This window comes from Excalfactoria chinensis, chromosome 6, assembly GCF_039878825.1.
Source record: "Excalfactoria chinensis isolate bCotChi1 chromosome 6, bCotChi1.hap2, whole genome shotgun sequence".
In the NCBI taxonomy this organism is placed as follows: Eukaryota; Metazoa; Chordata; class Aves; order Galliformes; family Phasianidae; genus Excalfactoria; species Excalfactoria chinensis.
Genome location: NC_092830.1, coordinates 31611391 through 31617390, shown reverse-complemented (window position 1 = coordinate 31617390; position 6000 = coordinate 31611391). Strand labels below are relative to the sequence as shown.

The window sequence follows — 6000 nt, the reverse complement described above, 5'->3', positions numbered from 1 at the left end:
GATAAAGAATAATAAAGCTCTTCCTTGTTTTCAGGAATGGGAAAAAGTGAAGGTCAAAAAAAGGCAGATTTGGTAGTTTGACCTCAACAATAAGCATGGTCTTAGAATAAACTTTGAGGGAAAAAAAGTAAATAAATCAAGGACCTGGAGATATGTGGAAAGTAGAATAAACTACAACATGGTTTTATCAAGAGCAGATCATGTCAGACTAACTTAATAACTTTCCTTGATAAGATAATTATCCTGCAGAAGAGTAATGCAGTGAACCTAATCTACCTCGATCAAAAAAAGGCATTATACTGTTCCTAGGGAGACATTATTTAAGGTGGAGAAGGTGGGCTTTGTTGGGAGGGAAAAAAAATGGATGAGAAACTGACTAAAGTGTTATACTAAAAGAGGGTGTAGCAGAAATGTCAAGTCATGGCTTGAAACAATGATTGAGCACCTGGTGGGAAGGCAGGGACAACCCTGGGGAACCCAGGTGCTGAGTGATTAGAAGAGGTAGCTCTTGGCTCCACCCCTACCCAGACCTCATTTAAGCAAAGGGGGCAGCTTGCTGGAGGTTGCTGCCTACCTGGGGTCTTCTGAAGGTAAGTAGCTTCTTTCCTTTGTTTCTTTGCTTGATGCTGTTGTATTTGAGTAAGCTTTTATTTGCTGTAGTCTAAGATTTTGCTACTCTGCAGTCATTGCTATGATTTCCATCACATTACAGTGGGTTATGTTAAAATTAGGAATATCAAAATGAAAGGGAGTTGATAGCAGAATTTCTTTAGGTCTTGGGCCTGATTTAAATAATGTTTTTGATCCTACTTAAATGAGGAGAATAGCTATGGCATTTACAGATGTTACAGAGTTGGAATATGTCTAACACTGCCCCCATTATGGGACAGACTGAGAGAGTTGGAGCTCTTCAGCCTGGAGAATAAAAGGCTCCAGGGGAACCTTACAGCAGCCTTCAGTATCTGAATAGAACTTACAGGAAAGCTGGGCAGAGACTTTTCATCAGGACAGGCATCAATAGGACAAAGGAAAACAGCTGTAAACTGGGATAGGATAGATTTAGATGAGGTATAGGGAAGAAATTCTTCATTGTGAGGGTGGTGAGACTCTGGAATAGGTTGCCTAGCACGGTTGTGGATGCCCATTCCCAGGGAGCGTTCAAGGCTGTGTTGGATGGGGCTGTGAGCAGCCTGGTCTAGAGGGAGGTGTCCTTGCCTATAGCAGGGGGTTGGAACTATGTGATCTTAAATGTCACTTCCAACCCAAATCATTCTATGGTATAAGAAAACAAACAGCTTTATGGACTGACAGAATGGAAACCTAACAGTGCAGTAAGCACTACTGGGGGATAATATGTTCTTTTGGTAAAAGCTGGTGACTTCATAGTCGTTAGCAACAGAAGGGGGAATGGGTTTAATGCTTTAGTCAGTTCTGTGGTGACTATGAGCTTTGGTTAAGTCATGGTTGTTAAGTAGATTATCATTATATCAGATGAAGAATTTTTAGTTATGACAATAAAGTGTTAACATCGTCTTACAAGGCATTGGTGGAAAAAAAAACCTCAGAATATTGTTTACAGTTTTCATGACCCACTTTAATTCACAGCAGGTGCAGAGTGGGATGGGTAGAAGAAAGGAGTACCTATTTTCTCAGCTGAGATGAAAATAGCTTATCTGGCAAAACAAAGCTTGAAAGGGCATATGGTTACATCTTTATAAGTATGTGTGGGGGTAGATGTGATGGGAGAAGAATGTTATGTTAAAGCATAGCACTATTTCAAGATCAGATACATACAACCGATTGTGAATAATTGGGAAACTTAGAAGAATCTTGGCAATCTGTGTAGAGCTTGAACTGTTTTCCAGACAAGGTCACAGAGGCAGAGAACTGAACTACTTCAATATGGAAATTCAGGCATGAATGAAAGGGTATGTGTGACACAGTGAGGTAATGATGAGTCAGAATTTAAAGCTTGTGCTATAAAGCTTTGAATACTTACTGGTGTTGCTAGAGAATCTTAATGGGGAACTTGTTTGAATAGTTTTGTTAAGAAGGAATGTTTAAAACCAGAGCATTTGCTATGGCTTCTAGTATTACATCAGGGTTTTTATATTCCTTCTTAGTGCATAGTACATGAGAAGACAACTGCACTGGAGCTGTTGGTTAGGATGTCAGATGTTAATTGAATGTAATTTGCTTACACGCTCAGGTTTGAAATGATCAACTGGTTGGGGCCAGAAGGTAATTTTTCTTAAACCACATTGGCTGCAGTTGCTTTATTTTCTAACATAAGCCCTCTAGAATGTGGTACAGAATCTTGCTTTTCCAGAATTCTGAATTGTGGCTGGTCAAGTTGTCCCTTTACTTCAGTATCTCCCTTCTCTAATCGGTGTTTTCATTTTTATTTATTCTGTTGCAGTATGAGGCAGTATAATTCTATGGGGCGCTATTTGAGTATGCTACGGGACTTGATTTAATGCTTTCTTTTTCAGATCTTCCAGGAGTTTCTTCTGAATAAGAAAATCTTAGCTTCTTGAGGTAGCATGGAGCTGAATGGGAGGCAGTCAGGGATATACTTCATATGCAATGGTAAGTTTTGGAATGGAAATGTTGATCATTTTCTATGGTCTAGATCTTCCTGAGACTCTGTGACAAAAAATGACTTTTAATACTTCTAGCTCAAATAACTGAAAACAAGGCAACAAAAAGCCCCCCAAAACATTTCTTTTGTTAACCAGCATTCTCAGTGCCTCCCAGCTTAGATATTCTACAAAATCTCTTGCAGATGCTTTATCACACTGCTAAAGAATTCAAGTCTTCAAGAATTCAATTGTCTGTAATTACCTTGAAGTTTTTCTTCCTGACTTGGTTTCTTCACTTTTACTGAAAAGTGGAAGTGATGGTGTGTAGTCTATGGCAACTAGGCACCTAACACACCTATTATAGTCAAGTATATACAATTAGATGGATGTGAAAGTACTTAATGTTTATTCCTAATGATTGTCAACACAAATATGAATACTTGTTTTTTAACACAATTATGTTTGTTGCTTCTAAACTTACTAAACAATTCAGTGTGATGTACTGATAACTACACTGTGGAGACTTTTGCCACTAGTAAGAGAAAGAGATTACTCCATTCAACACTGTATTGTTCCTTGAATTATGAATAATGGTACTCTGAAATTGGGCAGTTTATTTCTCATAGTCTGTACAGTGATACTGATGTATCAGTTCTGCGATGTGGCTTATCTTTTTCAATCCAGGAAGCTGGAGTTCAAAGGTCTTTCTTAAAGCACAGATTACTAAGTGTCAGTATAAGCCACTGCTACTCAGTCTGTGTGTCTCCTTATGCTTCTTGACAGATAAATAAAATAGCAGATTCATAAGTCAGGTCAGATCTACTCTGTATCTCCTTTCTTGAATCCTATCTTGACATGCTCAGATAAATTATCTCTTGGTGTAGAAATGGCCTGCATCACATATAGAAAATGAATATCTCTAAACCTGCCAGTCCTCCACAAATCTTTGGGTTGCATTTCCTTTGAGCTGCTTTTTCTGCTAGTGATGCTAACAGTGAAAACACAGAATTAGTTTTTCTTTCTTTGTAGCGTCGTCTCTGTGGAGTCCAGTGTTACAAACCTTGGGACCTTTTAAGAAAGAGTTGGCAGTTGCGTGGCATATGTAACTTTCTAAATCCAAACCCCACGTAAATGGAAAGGAGTTACTCCTACGCTTCTCAGTCCCTTTTGGCTACCATCTGGAACAACAATAAAATAAAGCTAACTCTCTTTATCACCTTAGATACATAAATCCAGCTGAAAACAGTTATGGTTTTTTTTTTCCCTAATAAATTGTATGATTAAATTCAAGCTGAAAAGTTTCTGGTGAGTCATTTTAACTTTACGTCTTTTAAGTTTTAGTTGGAAAAAATGAAATTTTAAAGCTATCCTGTCAATTTTTTTTTCACTTCAGTATTTTACAGAGAACAGTACTTTCCTCCCTGCCTTACAGTGTTATTTATGTTATTGTTATCTGTCATTTATTTTGCTTTTCGTGTCACAGGAAAACTGTGATAGCTAAATAAGGACTTGGGAAGCTGTTAGATTCCTGATTATCAGAACAAAAAGCCAAACAATAAAACCTCCTTATAAAGAAACACCAGTGCCTGTAGTCTGAAAGCTTGTTACCTTCTTGTCCTTGTATATGAGTGCATTCAGACTGTGGTACTGGACAGCAAGTTGTACCATTGTTGTGTGGTAAGAGGAACAAGCAAAATGCAGTTCAACTGGTCGTGATACTCTGCTTCCAGTACTGCATTCATCAACTCAAGTGTAAAATGTATATAGAGTCTTCAGAATGCTTCTTCCTAATCCTTATTCTTTGGTAATTTAGATTGTTATAGGTTTCATTATTTCTTCAACTTTTGTACCTCCCTACAGCTGTTGCTTTTCAGACATGGAGCCCCATCCTCAGCCTCCCAAAGAGCTGTTTTCCATCATTGGTGTCGTGGAACTTTTTCCCCAGCTCCACTGACACCTCTGTTTCTTCTTGTACCACACACTGCATTTGGGATAAGCTATAGTCTTTCTTTCTGATCCAGGACCAGTGTGCAGCTCAAACAAAGCTGAGCAAAGCATCATGGAATTAAACCCAAAATACAGCAGTAGTTTAGCAGTTCAGATGGCATTCCATCCCAGCAATATCTGTAGCCTTTGCCTAAACAGCTGTGTTTTCTCAGACTAACCTCTGGTCTATTCAAGCAGATTTGAAGTTGTTAGGTATTTCTCGAGGATATCTAGTGATCTGGCAGTGCCTCGTTTAAGTTTCTAGCGATGTGGACAGCTAGGGTAAATTTCTTAACAGGAGTATGTTGGTGCTAGCATGGTGAGCCCAATGTTATGCTTACTGCATGGTGTAATTTATACCCAGCTTAGGCATAGGTACTCTTGTCTTGTGAGTCTCTCACAGAAATGTGGGAAGTTTGCCTTAGTGAAGTGGTTTGCAATACAATGCCTACTTATTTATCACCTTAAAGTTTTAGACATATTTCTGGTAAACCTGACTTTTCTCTAATCACTGCAGGAATGAAGGCATTCTTGATTGACTTTTCTGTGTTGAGTTTACTGTAAAGTAAACAAGTCCTTTATTTTAGAAGTAATATTATTTCAGAGGAAAAGTTGTCTTCTAATTTTTCCCTTGTGAGGGGAAAGAAGACACCACTGTTAACCCCCATCTAGGTTTTTACCAATCCCTTCAGCCATTCTGTTTCAGTTTAAGATCTACTTGAGACTCCTGTTAGTTCAAAGTACAAGTTAAAGATGTTCAAGGCAGTAAAACTGATTTAGGGGAATGTCTGTGTGCCTGACACTTCTTTTAAGCATGTTAGTCAATATTCATCAACCAAGACCTTCCACGTAAAGTGGAAGTCTTGCAGGAAGAGCACTTGTGATTATTCCTCTGGAAAACAAACGAATACAAACATTATTGACCTAAAGGGATTAAATATCATCATATTACGCCATGGGCTAAAATATCATTTCAAAAAGGGAAACATTATTATTTTATTTTTTTTTTAATTTTTCAAAGTTCTGAACCTCAGAATTAAATGAATATTGACTGGTCAGTCAAAACACGTTCAACTTCCCTTCAATATACTGTCTCTCCGCTGAAGTGAGCTATTTCAGATGGCTGAAAAATTATTGCTTAATACCTTTAAACACTGTCAGAAATCAATAACTTTGAAATCTGTGCAGTTTGCCAAAGTTAGTGTACAAACCGCTTTAATTCAGTCTGTTTAGAATTGAATGTAAGTGGTTTGAACAGTTGTCAAAAGGTCAAATATCAAATAATATTTTATATTTCAGAAATAATAGCTTGGATATTTTAGAAATAGTATTACTTTGATATACGAAATATTAACAGAACTTTAATTGAAGATCTGAATAAAGTATAAATTCAAAATACCATAGGAAGTAGCACTGTTTTTTGTGGTTGCAT

The 6000-nt window shown here is 37.6% G+C and overlaps 1 protein-coding gene across 3 annotated transcripts in view; it reads left to right on the top strand.

Annotated features, from left to right (window-relative positions):
• The first annotated feature begins 521 nt into the window (after window positions 1–521).
• The window catches only part of GFRA1 (GDNF family receptor alpha 1), a 156780-nt gene continuing 151301 nt past the window's right edge, over window positions 522–6000 (top strand). For 2 of the 3 annotated variants that reach the window (XM_072340983.1, XM_072340982.1), the window contains exons 1-2: window positions 522–590; window positions 2493–2589. The gene's annotated coding sequence lies outside the window, so the exon portion shown is untranslated. Of the gene's footprint in view, window positions 591–1865; window positions 1929–2492; window positions 2590–6000 lie in introns of those variants that run through there. The other variant, XM_072340984.1, reaches the window with a different exon arrangement.